We start from the raw sequence: 17898 nt of genomic DNA on the forward strand, positions 1-17898 counted from the left end.
TGTGAATGTGTAATTACATATTTCACCAACACTTTAGGATATAATCCACGATAGTACAAGAATATGCTAAAAAGGTCAATAAATGTTTGCGGATAAAAAACTTGCAGGTCATCAAGAAACAGAAATCAACTCCTATCATCTGACAAATGCACAAGTGACTGTTCCGTATGAAATAAATTCACGATAAAGCCACCCGTGTGAGATTTCTTAGTTTTATGTATGAAAGCATCCTGGTTAAATGGAAAAGTATTATGCAATAATTTTTTCTACAAAGGTGAGATACAGGTTTTCATTTGGTCGTAGAGATGATAAGGAAATAAATTAATTATGTAATATCATTGTAGTGCGGTAAGGGTTGTGTTACGGTGGATAGTTAAAAGAGTAAAAATCAGTTACAGTTAAATGCTATTAAATGTTTGTATACATATCGAAAAAGATGGGATAGTAGCAAATGGGATTTGTGTTCACATATATAAATATGAAGAAAAGTGTCGAGCGGGTTATTATTTGATTTCTTCTTTTCTTCCCGTCTGAGATGTTTCTTTTCAAAAAAATTATTTACGTGAGTAAGATTTCTGAGCTCTAGAGCTCAGCTGTCTGCATCAGAAACTTGAGAAGAGTAAGAAAGGTCAAGCAGATTTCCACAATCCATTTGACCATCTGGATTTGGTTGTGCATTCATAGAAAGAAAGCTCGAACCAATAGTCATCTTAAGTCTTGACTACTGCAAATGAGGCATTTAACATTAAAACAACAATTTCATTCTGTTTTCTAAACATTCTTCTCACGGTCAGTATCACCCATATCAGAATCTAATCTTCCAACAAAATCAGTAATGGGTATTTGTGGAATCCAAGCCCAGGAGCATAAGAAAACATTTTCATCTGAGACAAAAGTTTAAAATAAGATGAATATTCAGAGTATAAAATATGTTCTTTCTTTGAAGCAGGGATTAAAAATACCATACCAGTCGGACCAAAAATAAAATATCACATCGGTAGAAATTATTCACACAACACCTCAAAATAACTACTAGGACCGGGAAAAAGTTAAGTCTGTAATAAACTCCTTCCTACAAAGTAATCTCAATTCATTTTCCGGTTGCAATTTGTCCCTCAAGAAACAAAAATACTGCAACTCTAAAATTTAAAAAGCATGCCTCTAATTTAAAACCAAATCTTCAGGAAGAAAAACTCCAGCTATTGTTAGGAATGGTACATGCATCGCAAAAAAATTGTGGTGACTACTGAGATTTTTTTCGTTGCGAATGGCAGTTTATTTGTACCTCTTCAATATATATTTTTATAATTCTTTTACAAGGATTTAATCCTCCACGACCAGATTATAGCACAAGTCTGTCTGCTGAAGAAACTAAGGTTTCTTCTCCACATGAACCCACTACGTTAAAAAGGAAACGGATAGATTGTAGAACATCCAGTATCAATCGTGTAAAGGATCATCTAGATGCTCTCACAGATTTTCAGAAAATCAGCTGGGAATCAAAACCGCCTCAGATTTTGACAGACAACATTTAGAAATCACTGAAGAAACTGTGATAGTTCTGTAGTTGAAAATGACATCAATTAAAAAAATAAAAAATTATGATTCATGCTTCTGTCATTTAAGATATCGGTCTGTCCAAACTTGCCATGAACTTCTCTGATGCCCGTCCACTAGGACAACCCTTAAGACCATACCATTCTGAACGTTGAATCAAGAGTAGAATGGCATTAAGGTTTGAATAATAGCATGGTGCAAGTAAAATGGTATTACTTTAGTAGAGGGCACAATGAAATCATTATCTAATTGTCGCTTTACAAGCATTCCGAAAGCCTTCATCGTCAAAAAGATAAGTTTTAAGCGTTCCTAAAAGTTTTCTAACAAAACCCAAAGAAAACATTGTATCATCTGGATATGTTTTAATCATCCTGTAGATTGTGAATAGGCTTTTTGTGACAGATCACTGATGTAACTGCTCTTTTTATGGCTGATATCCCCCACTACCTGTCCATTTTCCTTTTGGAGTATGTAACAGCCCCTACTGCTTCTGTATCAATTGCTGGTATAGGAAAATGTAACTGCCTGTGCGATGGTTAAAGTGGTTTTCTTGGTGTAGTTTTTGGGGAGGAAAGCAATCAGAAAAATAGTGCAGGTGGAATGTACTTGGAATTTTGGAGATAAGGCTGTGCAATGCATTATTTCCTTTTTGTTTGCACTTGTTTTAATCATAAATACAAGAAACCTAGTAGCAATTCCTCTTGGTATTAAGTTTGATATGACATTTCCTCTCTATTAGTAGTTCTTGAATAACAATTTCTAGAAACAAAGCATTTTTGGAGTTCAACTTTCAAGCTCACGAAGGTCACCGCATCAGTTTTGGTATCAGAACACATCTAAAGATTTAGAATTCTGTGGGACAGCTTGAGTCGTTATTAAGTCCAAGAAAACATAGAACAACAAACAAACAAACAAAAAATCTGTATGACTGAGAGCTATGGATGCGGCCATGGCCATTGAAGTATTTGGAGTACAATGGCACAGACCTTCCTAGTACCTTTGTCTTCACAGTAGTCTATTGGTGGTCTCAACACAATCCAACTCACCACAAACAATTCCACCCATGCTCTGCCAGATTGAAGAGTCCAATGATGATTCCACCATCCAGTCAGGCACCCAGAGCCAAGTAATTGCTGCTGCTACCACCCACAAACCTGAAACTTTTTCCCTCGTCCCAATCATGCTTGGTATCAATGCTCTCACTTAAACTAGGCTGATTAAATTCTCGATGATATTTTTGGAGCATTTTCTAGATCTTGCTTATACTCCCATAATTCACAGTCCCTGTCCATCCAATGAGAATTATTTATAGACTCTTCTAGTGTTTCCTTTCAATCAGCACCTATCTCTTGAGGTGCAGTTTCGTTTGCATTTTTTGTTCCCAGACATGTTTCCAGCATACAATGCAGTCATTTCAAATACCCTCACATTGTCATCAAGAAAATAAACTCAAAATTTATCACTTAAATGGCCAGTCCCTCCAACATATGACCCACTTTATAGAATTAAAACACAATCATTAATTTCACACATGAACATACCATAGTTCTACATTCACATTGAAAAAATTGTAAATCACTGAGACCTAAGACAAATCAGACTTCCCTCTCCATTAACTAAGGTCGACTTCATAAGATATAAATATTCATCATTATTGAAATAACCAAATTCTAATTTGCTCATCATTAGTGCCTCTCTGCTTTCATTGCATAGGTCCATCTCTTTATTCCACCTAACATATATACATATTTCCATTTGTTACTATACCAATAGCCTTAATCCAATAGTCTAAAATCATATGGTTCAAAGCATACATTTATATCCTTCAAATTCAATGCAAAATTAACGTAGACATACCGTTTCAATATCATTAGAAATTTGAATCTCTTTCAAATCTTAAGTTTGAATATCATATAATTGATAAATTCCTCTGTCCACAGTTTTAGATATTCTCGCCTAATCTTGTGGTACCTTGTAAACGTTCTCCTAGACATGGTGGATAACCTTCCAATCGTATTGCAAGTGTCTTCCCCACCCATTCCACATCCATTCGCACAATGTCAGCATTGCACTTCAACTACATAAAGAACGATTTTAAGAGCAACATGACAAGATTTATTTACAAATACACTGTGATCCTTCTTAAACCAAGATTTTGTGAACGTTAGATTTTCAAACATAGGCACACTTCACTTTGTTCACCAGTTTTATACTCGCTGCATTATAAATAGAGCCACCATAAACAATTACCTTGCACGTTTTGTCAATACACTTACATTTTGTTCAAAAGCTACTCTTCCTCTTTCAATCATCTTTGTTCCCAACTATCAAACTTCTTCTCAACATGAGATTTTCTCCTGGCAATGATTCAACTTATGTGATCAAGGGTTCTTCATATACTACCATTGCCCTTTTGGGGTTTTGAGATCGATCTGTAACCTTACGGGCTTCAAATTCACATTTTATCTTCTTCCTCAACAATTAAAACTCTAACTTTTTCCTCCTAGCCCTTCACTCATGGCAGATTCTAAAGAAACTTAATTTCCTCTGCCCAGGTTGCTATCACATCTTTTACTAACCATTTTACTTTTCTGGTTCAATTTCTCCTCTACCTTCAAGGCACGTTCATAAGCCTCAACCACAGTAACTACAGTCCCCAAGGCAATCTCATGTTGAAGCCGAGACTTATAGCCATTTTCATATTTGAATATGAAGCCCAATAAAGTGATCAGTATAAGCCTGGAATAACTGATCCCTATTCTAAAGTCCATGCTACACCAAATTGCATTCCACTTGTCAATTCTATATTGCTAGTTACCTCATGCAGGGTCAAATATTCTTCTAGTTGAGAAGAAATCTAGGGAAGCTTATGCTAAATGACAACCATATAATTGATATCTACTTTCTGCATCTATGATCATGACCCCAGCCACAACCCTCCTCTGAATCGTTTATAAGCTTTTTTTCTCTTTTTAACAGCCAGACTGTTCCACAAACTTTCTATTTCCGTAATACTGCCCGTATCCTAGAAGATCAACGCTATCGCCTTCCCATGAATACTCCAAAAATACTCTCTTCTTACATATTGTTAAGAAAGAACAATGAACAGTACATCAAAAAAGGTTAAAAAAAGAGAAAAATTATCATATCAAACATATTCCAAGAGGAATAACATCAGAAAAAAAGAATGCACGGGGTAGCAGAAACTTTCAACAGTATAAAAAACATACACCCGCAACAGACAATCCTATGTCCATATATATCCAACATCAGTATTTCTCTCATCCATCTCCTCCATTAAGATTGCTGTATCAAATAAATTGTATCCCAACATCCCTAGAAAACCCATCTATAAATAAAACCACCCACAAAAATGGGAACCTAGGCAGTTGCGTATTCCCAAAAAAAATGTCAAACGCAGAAATTTCGAAAATTGTTATCAATAAGTTTTGAAAAAACACATAAAGGGTTTAACCACTATCAAAACTTCTGCTGAAATCTCATAAAGAACAAAAACTAAAATCCCAGTGCTATTGAAATTAAAAGACCATTCCAAATAGGCTCTCCATGCATTCAGACGGAACTTACACCATCTGAAACTACACTAATTAGATAGATCATCATTTAAAACTAAATACCCAGTTACAAGACTAAGGTAAATGTATGCATTGAAATAAGCCTCAGTGAGAACCCAGAATTGTCATTGAAATGCAGGGGCAACTCCAAGTAGGTTCTCCTTGATAATCAAGGACTTGGAACCTCCTGGAACTCCATTAATTGGGCTCATTTCATCATCAGCCATATCAAAATCAATTCAAAAATCGGTACACATGAAATCCACTAAAAAGTCAAAAGAACCAGGAATTACAACATAGGGAGCACATAGGTTGGCAAAATACTTAACGCATAACATAAATAAAGCCCTGACAACAATGAAATGCTTATTCAGGTTAAACATAGGCTCAGAAGACTGCAGCTCTTTATCAATCAACGAATATCAGAAGCAGAACTGGTTATATACCTGATATCTCCTCATCGCTATACCATTTCATTAAAAAATACTTGGAACACTATAAATGAAAAAAGACATACAAAACAAATTTGCAATTATAAATGAATATCCATCGAAGGCAGTAAGAAATGAAGAAAACACCTTACCGTCACTTGAATGTCACGTTCTACATGAACCTCTTTATGCTATTTGGTCTCTATAAAACCCTAAAATATCATAAAACCCTAAAATATCATAAAACCCTACATCTATCATAAAACCCTAGCGCAACAGGTAAAACCAACTAGATTTAATTTTTGGTCGCTCTTTTTATGAAAGCATGATGCTTTATTTTATTTTTTTATTGAGTGAAGCAGAAAATTAATAAAGTAACCGCTGCAACAGCCAAGCATTAATTGATGTTATATTGTCTGCACCAAAAGAAGAAACAAGGAGATGAAAACAATGAAATAGATAAAAGAGAAAACAAGAAGGAAAAATAAATAACCAAATCTAAGTAAAGATGGAAAACATCGAAGATAAGTATACAAGAGCAATTTGGATCAACATGAAAAGGAATGAGAAGTTCCTAAAGTTTTGCATTATTACTAAAGTTAGAGAACATGCATAAAGTTAGAGAACATGCATAAGAAGAAGACAACATGAAGGAGGATATATAACATAAGGAAGACTTATGTGTCAAGAAGGTTACACAAATAAGCATTGGCTTTCCAATAGTGCATGGCCTAATAATTCTCACATGGTAGGAGACAAATAACACAAAAAGAGTTGTAGGTACAAGGTATGATAAGAGAGAGAGTCATACAAGGTATCTAAGGTGGGCCTTTTTCCATTTAAAGTTAGTCATATGAAAAAGAAACATCAACCAAATCATTCACATCTATTTTGGGTGGGATGAATGTGGGAGCAGGAGGTGTAATATTAGAAATTGTGTCAAAGAAGGGTAAGCTAATGATGGGTCAAGAGAAGGGAGAAGTAGTGGAAAAAGATCAAGGGCTTAACCTTGTGAGTTAGTGATAGTGAGTGGTAGGTTTAAAATTAGAGTGTGTGAGAGATGTGAGGTGAATTAAGGTGAAAATGATCGGTCAAGTAAAGGATAAATTATCTTCTAAACTATATATATGATGTGGTTAGTGATGGTGAGAGGGTTGGGGAAAAGAAAGCAATTTTAGCGGGATCAAAATTGGTCATCTTAAGGGTTGATATCAACATGGTGAGAGTGTAGAAGAGGGATGAGTTGACAAAGGGAGTTATTATGAATGAGAGGTAACTCTCCATTTATTTGTATTGTTGGATGAGGTGGGAGAAAGGGACCTTTGAGAAGTGGGTAAGAGTTTGGAAAGAGGTGGTAGAGGGTCACATTGAAGATGAAGTGAATGTGGAGGTGGAGGATAGGAATTTCATGAGGGATGATGGTTACAAAGTTTGTTTGAAAGATAGGGTGAGTCATAGCTCAATAAGGCTAGAGCTAAGGGAGATCAAAAACTCTAGGTTGAGACTATGAGGATTGTCCTAACTAGATTTGTGTTCATGGATCATACAATTAACATATTATATGTACATTAGGTCTTTGTAGTGAAGGGGTGCCACTTTTGGTTTCCCTATAAAGTAACCCATGGAGGATTTTGTGTTTATGCATAGAGGTTTAAACATCAATCTAACAAATTGTTGTCTTCTTGTTAAGGCATACACCAAGTATTAACTCATATAGAATTATTTTGACTAAATGACTTCACATAACTATTTTTGTGGGAGCTATGATTGATGAGAGTAACATAATCAACAAACTCTTTGTTCAAAATTACCTTGCTAATAAATTAAGACATCTATGAATGAAACTCTTTAGCAATATCAAATTCAACCACCCAGTTTAAGAGAAAAATTGATGTAGGAGCTAAGATGATCAACCACAAGAGCCAAGAATCATCTACAAGTAAAACACCTATCACACAAAAGAGATCAAGCAAATATTGTATGCTCTATAACAACCAAATAATTATGTATTATTGCACGGAACAATTGAAGATTCAATATTGAAGGTACAACTACAATGAATGAAAGACTTGCTTTATAGGAAGCAAGAGATGCCATAATCCCAAAATTTGAAGAACTAAAGCAATGCAGAGTATGAGCTAAATTAAGCTCAACTACAAGCTAAAAAAGATAACTAAAAGTGTCTCTAAGTGAACTCTGACTAAAAATGCAATAACACCTAAATAAAATAAAGCACCTAAGTTTAGCTTAAGTGAAAAAGAAAAATTAAAGGACCTAATTAATAAATAATTAGATAATTGTCCTAAAATTACTCCAACAATTGCATCATTGATTCCCCCTTTAAATTCAATATGAAAATCTTTTTTGGCAACCTAAAGATCAAAGTTGTCGACTTAATTAACCAAGTCTTGTTCATAATATCAATACATTGATCAACATGGACCTCGAAATGTACTCTCTAGATGATTCCATGGTTATTCTTACAAATGTGTCCCCAACTGGTAGATTCAACATCTCTTGTTGATATATGGTGGTTCGATCTGCAAGATTACTTCTTTATTGATCATCCAAACCACCTTGTCCTTTTGGTTGTAAAATATTGTGCATGTCAAAAATAATTTTGGAGATAGAATATAAACTATAAAAAAGAAGCAGCTTCCAAAGGACTACTCTACTTGCTCTAGAAAACATTTTGTCTTCTTGCATTTCATTGTCCTTTTGCAAAGGTCCTCAAATCCTACATGCATAAAATATATATCTAAGATATTCACAAGCTTGGACAATAAGTTTGAGGGTCATTCCATGCATTTGTATTCATATTTCATTTTTGTTGGCAAAGACATTCCCTAAATAAAAGTTCTTGCCAAACTAGATGCACCTTCGTATTCATAAACAAAATATAATTCACAAATTGTAATTAATTTACAAAATTTATTTGAAACCCTTAATTGCACTTTTTAATGGGATATTGTTGGGGAAATGAATGCATTTGAAAGCCTCGTGCTTTCGTTTGAAGTATAGTGTCTTGTTGTTTTCAAAATAACTTTTCCTGGCTTTCTGTTGGAGAGAAAGATTTTGAAATACTTTGTGAATTCTATCTTAGAATCTCTTATATAAATTCGTTGAATCATTACATAGCAAATTGATCGATTTGAGTCACCACTGGCGACTCTACTAAGATACAATATGCATCCAAAAGCCTCATGCATTTGTTTGAAGTATACCGGTATCCTATTCATTGTAATTGTAGTTTTTCAAGCTTTCACCAAGGAAATGTAAAATGGTTGCTCAAGGTCCTTGGGGGAATGGTTTTGATCTGTTGAATCTGACTCCGCCATTACATGTTCTTCCTGATGGTTTGAGGAAGAACTTTCCCAAGTTCTTTGGAGATGGAAGACAACATTCTAATGAGCACGTTGTTGCTTTCTATATTCCATGTGGTGTGCTTGGTGTGGAACATGGGGATGTTTCAGTGAGACTTTTTATTGAAACATTCCAAGGTGCTACTGCATATTGGTTCTACCACCTCATACCACGAACCATCACAAATTGCGCTACACTCAGATCAAATTTTGAAGAGAGGTTCAAGCCCGTAGAGGATGTGCATACATCGTTAGCTCAATTGACTCAAATGAAAAAGGAGTCACATGAACCCATGCGGGAGTTTGTGGCTAAATTCAATAAGTTGTGTAACAGAATTCCAGTTGTTGCTCAGCCTACTGCTGCAAATCTGAAGTGCTTCTTCGTCAATGCTCAAGTTCCTAAGGTGTGTTTCTTGTTGAGAAAGGCAGTTCTGAGAGACCTTGCAGCTACACAAGCCTTGGCAATTAATATTGAAGATGATCTTATCCTTGCTGGTAAAATAAAGATAGAACCAAATGGATCCAAAGAAAATTCTTCTTCGGGATCATGGGCTACCAAGAGAATAGATCCCATGGTGTAGAGGTTGGCTAATGAGTTGGTCGCCCTCAAAAGGAAAATAGCTCAAGCTGTATTCTCTTCCCCTTATGATGAAGACATTCCAATGAAGCCATATCCAATTAATGCTCCTAGTTATATAGCTGAAAATAAAGACAAGCTTCCTTCATCACCAAAAGGGCTTGCTCTTGAGGCACCACCAACAAATGTAGGAGTGGAGGATTCTGAATTTGAACAAAGTGATCTTGCTAGTCTCTTTCAAGAAGAGGAGGAAGCAGACATGGTTGGCGACTCTCAAATCTGGTTTATGCAGTTCCAGAAAGCTTATGAACAAAAAGAAAAGACCATATCGGATACCATGGACAATACCCAACAAGAGGAGGACAATCATATTATGAGATGTGAAAAAATGAACATGCATGAAGGTCCCACTCAAGTTGAAATGAATGCATTCATGTTTCAAGGTCATGAACTTGGACATATCATGCAAAAGAGATCTACCCCCAAACTCGATGAGGATCATTTCATGAGTATTATAGAAGAATTTTGTTCAAGTCTTGCTAACAATTCCCTTCAATCAGAAGTTTGTGAACAACATACTTGAGGAATGCAATGCATCCATGTTTTCATTTGAATCACATGAAGAAGATCTTTCTTTTCAACATGAGGTTGTCATGGTTGAGAAACCGGTTGTTCAAGTTGCAGCTAAGAAGAATTTTGTTTTTGTCCCATCAAGAGGATGTCCAATCAGACAGCTTGCTTGGTTGGAGGCTATAGGAAAACCACAGGTTTCACTTGTTCCTGAACTTGAAGATACACTTGAGATATAAGCCAAACATGCATTTTCAGCTAAGAAAGAGCAGTCTGGTTTCAAAAATATACTTTGCAGCAACTAGTACATATGATTCATTTCAAGAGGAAGGTGAATTTGTTCATCTTTTTCAAGGAGTTGTGCATCAAGTTTCAATATAATTGTTTGTGCTTCTATTGGTTGTGGCTGCTCATGATCATGCAAGGCACTGCAAGCTATTAAAAAGAGGCAGCTACTTTGCTAAGACAGTGAATGGTTTCATTTGAAAGGTTTTCATTGTGGCTAGTTTAGGATAGGTGGGTTTCTATTTCCAATAAGTGCAATTGCACAAGTCTGCATCTTGTTTTTAGTCATATCATCCTCCTTGTCATCTATGTCTTTATTGCTTGACTCTGTAACCCAATGAATACTAAGGCACTTAGAGTTCTAGATTCTATTCCCTTCAATCGTTCCAACAATCGAAGTAAGTTCCCCATTCAGAGCCAGCTATTGTCCTCATTTTTTTAATTTTCAAAAATGAGGCAACCCTTACAAATTTTTGCTTTAAATATGTTGTTTTTGTCTCCAAGTCACGTTTTACAAGGTGCAAAACTTGCATTTGTTAGTTTCAAATTATTGGGGGGTGTCTTTGCTATCATTGTCCAATTTTGGGTGAGTTTTGGTCGTCTTTTTCCAAAAATTTTGTGCAATTTTGGGTTTCGGAGTAGTCACTACAAGTTAAAGATTTTACTCTTAAGGCACACTTCCTGAGGCAAAATTTTTGCTTCTTGTTGATCTAGACTGATCTTTGGTTCATCCTCAATCCGCGTTTCAAATTTCATTGCATTTCAAGTCTGTTTGCTATATTTTTTATATCCTCAATCCGCGTTTCAAATTTCATTGCATTTCAAGTCTGTTTGCTATATTTTTTCTTCAAAACCGAGTTTTATTCTCTAGACTACAAGTGGAAAAATTTCTTTCTTTTGCAAGTTTAGAGTTTTGTTTATGTTTTAGTGTTGTAGGGGTTTTTTCAAGCACTTGCGAGTGCACTTTATTTTAAAACTTTTAACTTGTAACTTGCTTTTTATTTTCCCTTTTCTCTTTTTGCCTTTTAAGTTGTTTGTAGAAACTTTTTAGACAAATTGCAAGTGAATTTAAAATTACAAGTTTAGTGAGAACTTGTAACTTCTCATAAAAGTTCCTACTTTGTGCTTTTAAGTTGTAATAGGGAATTTATTTCCCTATTACAAGTCTTTTAAGTTTTTTAATTGTTTTTGTGTCTTTTGTCTTACTTGTAATGGGAATTTTATTTCCCTATTACAAGTTTTTATGTTTTTATTCCTTTTAAACTTGTAATGGGGATTTTATTTCCCTATTGCAAGTCTTCATGTTCCTTTATGTTTTTAAAACTTGTAATGGGGATTTTATTTCCCTATTACAAGTTTTTTTCTTTTTTTCTTTTTGCTCTTCTTCCTTTCAAACCCAAAATTTCTCAAGTGAAGGAAAAGTAATCCAATTTAAAACTTGTAAAGGGGTTTTAAAAACCCGATTGCATCTTTGGAGGGCACATTTGCTTGTAGTTGGAGAGGAAAAACTCGATCTGCATTCTTGCTCTCACAAATCTAATTTTTGTGGCATTATTCCCTTGAATTCATCCCACATTCTTGCTATGTTGCTGGAGATTGATGGTTGGTGCCACGTTTTTGGGATTCAATGGTTTTGGCAAACACGTTGTGCATAAATGTGGGGATTTTTGGCTTGGCTCCATTTTTTGTTGTGTAAGCTCCACCATTTTGGGTACCCATATTTCGCCATTGTTGCCACATTTGCAACATGTTTTGCATCCTTCATTCATTGAAGAGTGTTTGGCACCAAATGTAACTCTTCTTCCAAGCCGTTTTTTGTGGAATGGGTTAAATGCAAAATTGATTTGTTTGTTGCATGGGATACCAATGTTTTGGCTTCTTCACCTATTTATAAGAGCATTATAGTTTCTCCCAAGCTCATTTGTTTTGACCAAGCAAGATTTCGGGTTTTATAAATATGATTACAAATTGAAGTTTTTTCACTCTTCCAATGTTGTCAAGCTGAAAATGTGTCTTTCCTTGTCACATAAAGTTTTCCATTACCAGTCAAAATAATTCTTTCCATTTTCCCCTCGTGTCAAAACTCCATTAGATCCATTCATTTCACACCTTCATTCATTTTTCCCATTTAAAGTCTACCTGCAATCAGAATTTTAAAACCCGATTGCAGTTATGTCTTCACTTCTAGTCAACCTTCCAGAACCCGAAATTGGTCTAAAATGCACTCAAAAACACTTGAAAATGAGTCTTAAAGGTCCAATTACAAGTGCAAACTTGTGGTTACCCATTACACATATGAAGTTGCATGTTTGTTCTCCATAATTACAAGTTAATGCTCTTGTTTTTCCACACATGTAATGCAGTTTCCAGAACCCAAAATTCACTTGTGAGCCCATTTTTGCATCAATTTATCCCTTCCCTTGTCAATCTTATTTGCACACATGACCTACCAAATCAATAAATTAAAGCATGGGCCTTATTTGGCAAGCATATTCCAAGATTGGAGGATGATACAAAGAAAGAACAACAACATGATGGAGCCACACAAGGAGATGAATGGTTGAGAGCATAGAATGCTTTCAAGACATAGATAGGCTTCTTACTTCAACCTTGCAAAGAACTTCCCTCCTGAGAAGTCAGTACTACCCCAAGCATGTGAAAGGTTGAAGTTTGTTGGTTAAAGACATAAAGTCTATCAAGGGTGCAAGTTCTTGTTCCAGTTCAAGATGTCATTTACCTTGATCATAGAGTATCTTGTAGCAACATGAATATTTTCAAAATAGAGGATGATGTAGCTAGATTCATGTATTCAAACACATAGAATAGTTTCAATTGTGTATTTGTAATTTTTTTTTGACAAGTTTACTTGTAAAAAAATAATTTTGCAGTTGCAAGTTTATCACTTACACTTTTGTAATTACAAGTAAGTTGATTACAAGTCAATTTAGAACAGGACTTGTAATTTTGAATAAGTCTTAGTTAGTAGTGTAGACGTATAAAAATGACCATATTCCTAAATGAATATTTAATGTTCATTTTGTTCTCATTCCTCTAATTAGTTAAATCTAATTTAATTAAATCATCCACATTCTTCTATTTAATTAAATAAATTATTCAATTTATTTATTTAAATTCACTTAAGCCCTTTTTATCATTTAATTGAATAAATCATTTTATTTAATTAAATCCTCTCTCTCTACTTTTTAATTAAATTTACATTTAATTAAATAGTTTACCCCAATTAAATAAATCTAATTTATTTAAATCCCCAACTTGCAACCACAATTGAAATAAATTAATTTTATTTCAATTAAATTCTATTTTCCTCACCCACTTGCATTTTCCTACATCTCCCACTTGCATCCTAACCCTCTTCCTAAATTCTTCTAGAATCCATCTAATCCTAATCAATTAACCTAAACCCATCAATTATCCCCTTTCCCTAAATTTGAGGAGGTCACTTCTCAAATTTGGAGTAAAGTCTTCAAAAGGCATTAAAGCCTTTATGCCTTCAACAAGCTAACTTGTTGAATACCCCCAAATTTGGAAGGACTCTTACAAATTTGTCCCCAAAGTCTTCAAACCATTAATGGTTAACTAACCCTTAGTGGCATGGTTAGAGACTTTTTGCCTAACTTAACTCTATTCTAACCCAGGGGTCTCATCAAGCATTCATTGCTTTGACCATGGTTATCCCTTTAACCTTTGCACAAGAGTTTACCCCTTGGGTAAAAGCTTTATCCATTGGATAACCCTAGCCTAACCTTAACCCTTACCTTCTAAGGTAATCATGAGGTCTTCTCAAGCATTTAATGCTTCTTACCTCTCCTCTCAAGCAGTCTTATGTTGACAATTGTCACCATTTCATTGGTGGAAATTGTAAACATGGATTGATAACTTTCAATCTTGACCCTTGATTAACTCCTCCAATCCTGACCATCCATTGTCCTATTTCTTCTATAATTAGAGCTCTCATTCCTCCATTTTAGGGGATCCAAGCTTTTAGTATCTCATTTATGCTCAATTTTATCAATACATCTAGCCTCTCTTTATAATAGGAATTAATCTAATAAGCATTTCAGAGCATTTCTATTATCATTAGCTTAAATCATATAACTAGTATATCATGTTAGGATAGTATTGCTACTAACCTTGTCATCTTATAATCTAGTTTAGCTAATTTGTAGAATCATGCATAAATAGGATGCATTCATGTTAAAATTAATCGAAAGCATCCCTCGTTCTTGCATTCGTCATCCCTAAGTCACTTTGCTTAGTGATCTGAGAGCAAAGGAATTGGCTTGAGGGACCTTGTGAGATAGAGAACCATGGAACCTACCTTGGGAAGTTGGGTCATTCCTTGTGACTCCATAACTTGCACCAAAAAGTCTTGTGGGTGTGTGGACAAGCCATTTGAACAACATTTTCACATTTTGAGTTTCATCGACCCACTTTTCCTGCATACAAGTAGTTGGAATAAATCATGGTGGTTGAGATAATTTCTCAAGTTAGTTGGGATCCACCCACCTTTTTCTCAAGGCTCCTCCCCTATAAATACTTGAGAGGATCTATTGTAATTTTTAATCTTTTGGCAATGCAGCAAAACTCTGCCAGTTTGTATGTACACTCTAACACTTTGACCTTAGTTGTAAATCAAATTGCAATCAATTAAAAAAGGCAAATTGATTTCAAACTTTGTGTTGATTCAAGGTGTTATGTGATGACATTTTCTAGGGATTGATTATGAGTTTTGAGGTGTTATACAAGAGGGATTCAAGCTCAATCTTGCAGACTTTGAGCTGCTTATTGTGTTTGGAATTTTAGATTGGTTTTAAGATTTGATACTGCAAACTTTGAGTTGCTTGTCACATTTGAAACTATTGTAGGACGCTCAAGAAAAGGGGTAACTTGCAAACTTTGTGTTGCTTTTATTTTCTGTGTTTGTGCATAAGAGGTGCATCACGTAGTTAGACTTTGAGCTGCTACATACTGTACTTAGTTACCAGAAAATCATCTAAAGAGGTTGATAGGAGAGTAGATAGTTGAAGACTTTGAGCTTTCTTTTGTTTTCCCATCTCGGAGAAGCAACAGAGGACTTTGTGCCTTAATGGAAACTTTGCTTCTTTGTTTAGTTTACTTCATTAATCATTTGTGCTTTCAACTGTGATTCTTTTCTGAAAGAAGAGAAAAGAATAAGTGTCTTTTTTTGAAAAAAAAAAAAAGAGAACAAGACATAGTTTCACCTAGATTTAGAATAGATTTAGAGTTAGAGTTTATTTTTTAATTGTTGAAGTAGAAAGCAATGGGGGAGCCTTCCCTAAATTAGGAGAGTTGTGCACTCACACATTGTGGCTGAAACCATAATTTTGCACATCCCCTAAGTGTACAAAATTTTCAACCAATAGATATCATGATAAAAAATTATCAAAATCTAAGTTTCTTGAAAAAAATAAGTTTTGGACCAAAAGGAAATAAGATTAAAATTTTAAAAATTGCAAATGCAAATTGGATTTTAAGTTTGACTTTCAATTTAAAATATTATTTGGCTTCTAACTTACAACTAGACTTCAAACCCCAACTAGAACTTGCAAAAACGATTTGACTTCCAACTTGCAACTGAACTTAAAATTTGGTTGCAATTTTTACAAAAATACAAACTCCAAAAATGATTTGACTTCCAACTTACAATCAAACTATGGACTTTAGTCACAATTTGCAAAAAAAATTAATTTATGAAAAAATGGGACTTTGAGTTGTAAGTAATGTTCAGACAAAACTCCCTAAATGATGTTTGATAACTAACGACATACTTGAAATCAACTAAGTTAGATTCAAGCATCAAATTTGAAACACACTCATTATGAAAATCACATAAAAAATCCCAAACTAGTTTAAATGTTTTATATTTACAATATTACTTTGACTAAAGGAGAAAAAATGCAACCCAACCTAAAAAATGCATATGAAAATGGCAAAAAAATAACAAAAAGAAAGGATTGAAAGGTCTTGATAAAATAAATTGATGAGCTAAAAATAAACAAAGAGCACAAAAAATTGTGCTTCAAATAGTGTTGCAAATCAAATTTCGAACTCAATTTGCAACATGCAAACCAAAGTTTAATATTGATTTGAAATTTGCAATCAAACAAAGCCCTCAAGAATCAAGGTTTTGCAAACAATATCAATATCCTAAAATTTTCCCTTCTCTCACTTTCACTCATTCAAAATATAATCATACAATAAAAATTATACATTTAAAATTTAGGATAAAAGGATGAATAGAAGTCCCAAAAGATTAAACAAGATTTTCAATTTTGACAACAAAAATAAAGGCATATTGTGAAGGTCACAACAAGTAGTTTGTGTATACTTTCCTATTGTGATTTTTTTTAATCTTTGGGACTAAAAATTACTAATTCCTTTTTATTGTTTATTTTTAAGAGTATAACAACTTAGATTTCATCATCAAATGTTGGACAAACCTCATATGATGTGTACAAATTATAGGTTAGAACTACTATCATTGACTAAGAGGTTATACATTTCAAATAAAACATGAAGCGAGGTGCTTTTATCCACCAATACCTGGCCCTAGATTTGTACTCTTTTGACTTGGAATTTTCATTTGTTGATGAAAATCTAGTCAAAGGGAATGGAGTGAAATGAGAGGTGATTTGACCTCATCCTCACACACTAGACCTCATTTATTGAAAACTCCCTTAGTTAAATCTTACACTAACCTATATAATAAAAATTATTAGTCATTTGTAGCTTGTGATTTACCAATAAGTAATTATCCTAAAAAGTTACCCACCAAGTACCCTTGAGGTATATTGATGGGCTCATAAGCTAAGCACACTCACTTGAATAATATAGTATGATACTGTGTCTTGTTCATATTCCCCCTTATATGAAGTACTTGCTAATCCAAACCAAAACAAGGGTTTAAATTATAACAAGACATCAAGCTAGAATGAAACTTTAATGTCGATAATCATTTCATTTCAACTTCTTTTTTCTAATAATGAACTTTCTCATCAAAACCAACCTAAAAAAAGGTTTGAAAGTGATGATATTGATACCTTGTAAACCATGATAAAGATATGTTATTGATGTTTTTAGAACTCAACATAGTCATCCCCAAAGAGACCAATTTTTATTGCAATTTACCAAATGATATCCTCATGCATGTTATAGATATAGGAGCCAAGCTTCCTATCAATTAAACCCTTGACAGTTTAAACAACATAATAAGAAAAATCTCACAAAATTAGATCATGTCACTACTAGCAATCATATTGGCCAACAGAAAACAACCACTAATATTCCATATTTTTGTGTTATTGCTAGCAACCCTATTGACTAAGAAAAAGCAACGATTAATATTCCATATGTTATTTGTATTGGTAAAGAGAAAATCCTAGTAGAACAAGATCCCAAGAGAAAAATCATATCATGTTTTATTGGAATTGTAACTTTTAAGCGAATAATTAGAAAACTTAGCCTCACATGTAGATAATTTACAACATCCATGACCCAAT

General features: G+C 34.2%; 1 long non-coding RNA gene and 1 other non-coding gene across 2 annotated transcripts; both read right to left on the reverse strand.

The window, feature by feature from the left end:
• Positions 1–382: 382 nt before the first annotated feature.
• On the reverse strand, positions 383–5796 carry LOC131856198 (uncharacterized). Its single transcript, XR_009358325.1, has 2 exons — positions 5716–5796; positions 383–884 (listed from the first exon to the last, which is right to left on the reverse strand). It is a non-coding gene; the product is annotated as an uncharacterized LOC131856198 (long non-coding RNA).
• LOC131026945 (small nucleolar RNA Z278) lies at positions 5235–5356 on the reverse strand. Its single transcript, XR_009102416.2, has one exon. It is a non-coding gene; the product is annotated as a small nucleolar RNA Z278 (small nucleolar RNA).
• Positions 5797–17898: the final 12102 nt, after the last annotated feature.

This window comes from Cryptomeria japonica, chromosome 7 (assembly GCF_030272615.1).
Source record: "Cryptomeria japonica chromosome 7, Sugi_1.0, whole genome shotgun sequence".
NCBI classification, from domain to species: Eukaryota; Viridiplantae; Streptophyta; class Pinopsida; order Cupressales; family Cupressaceae; genus Cryptomeria; species Cryptomeria japonica.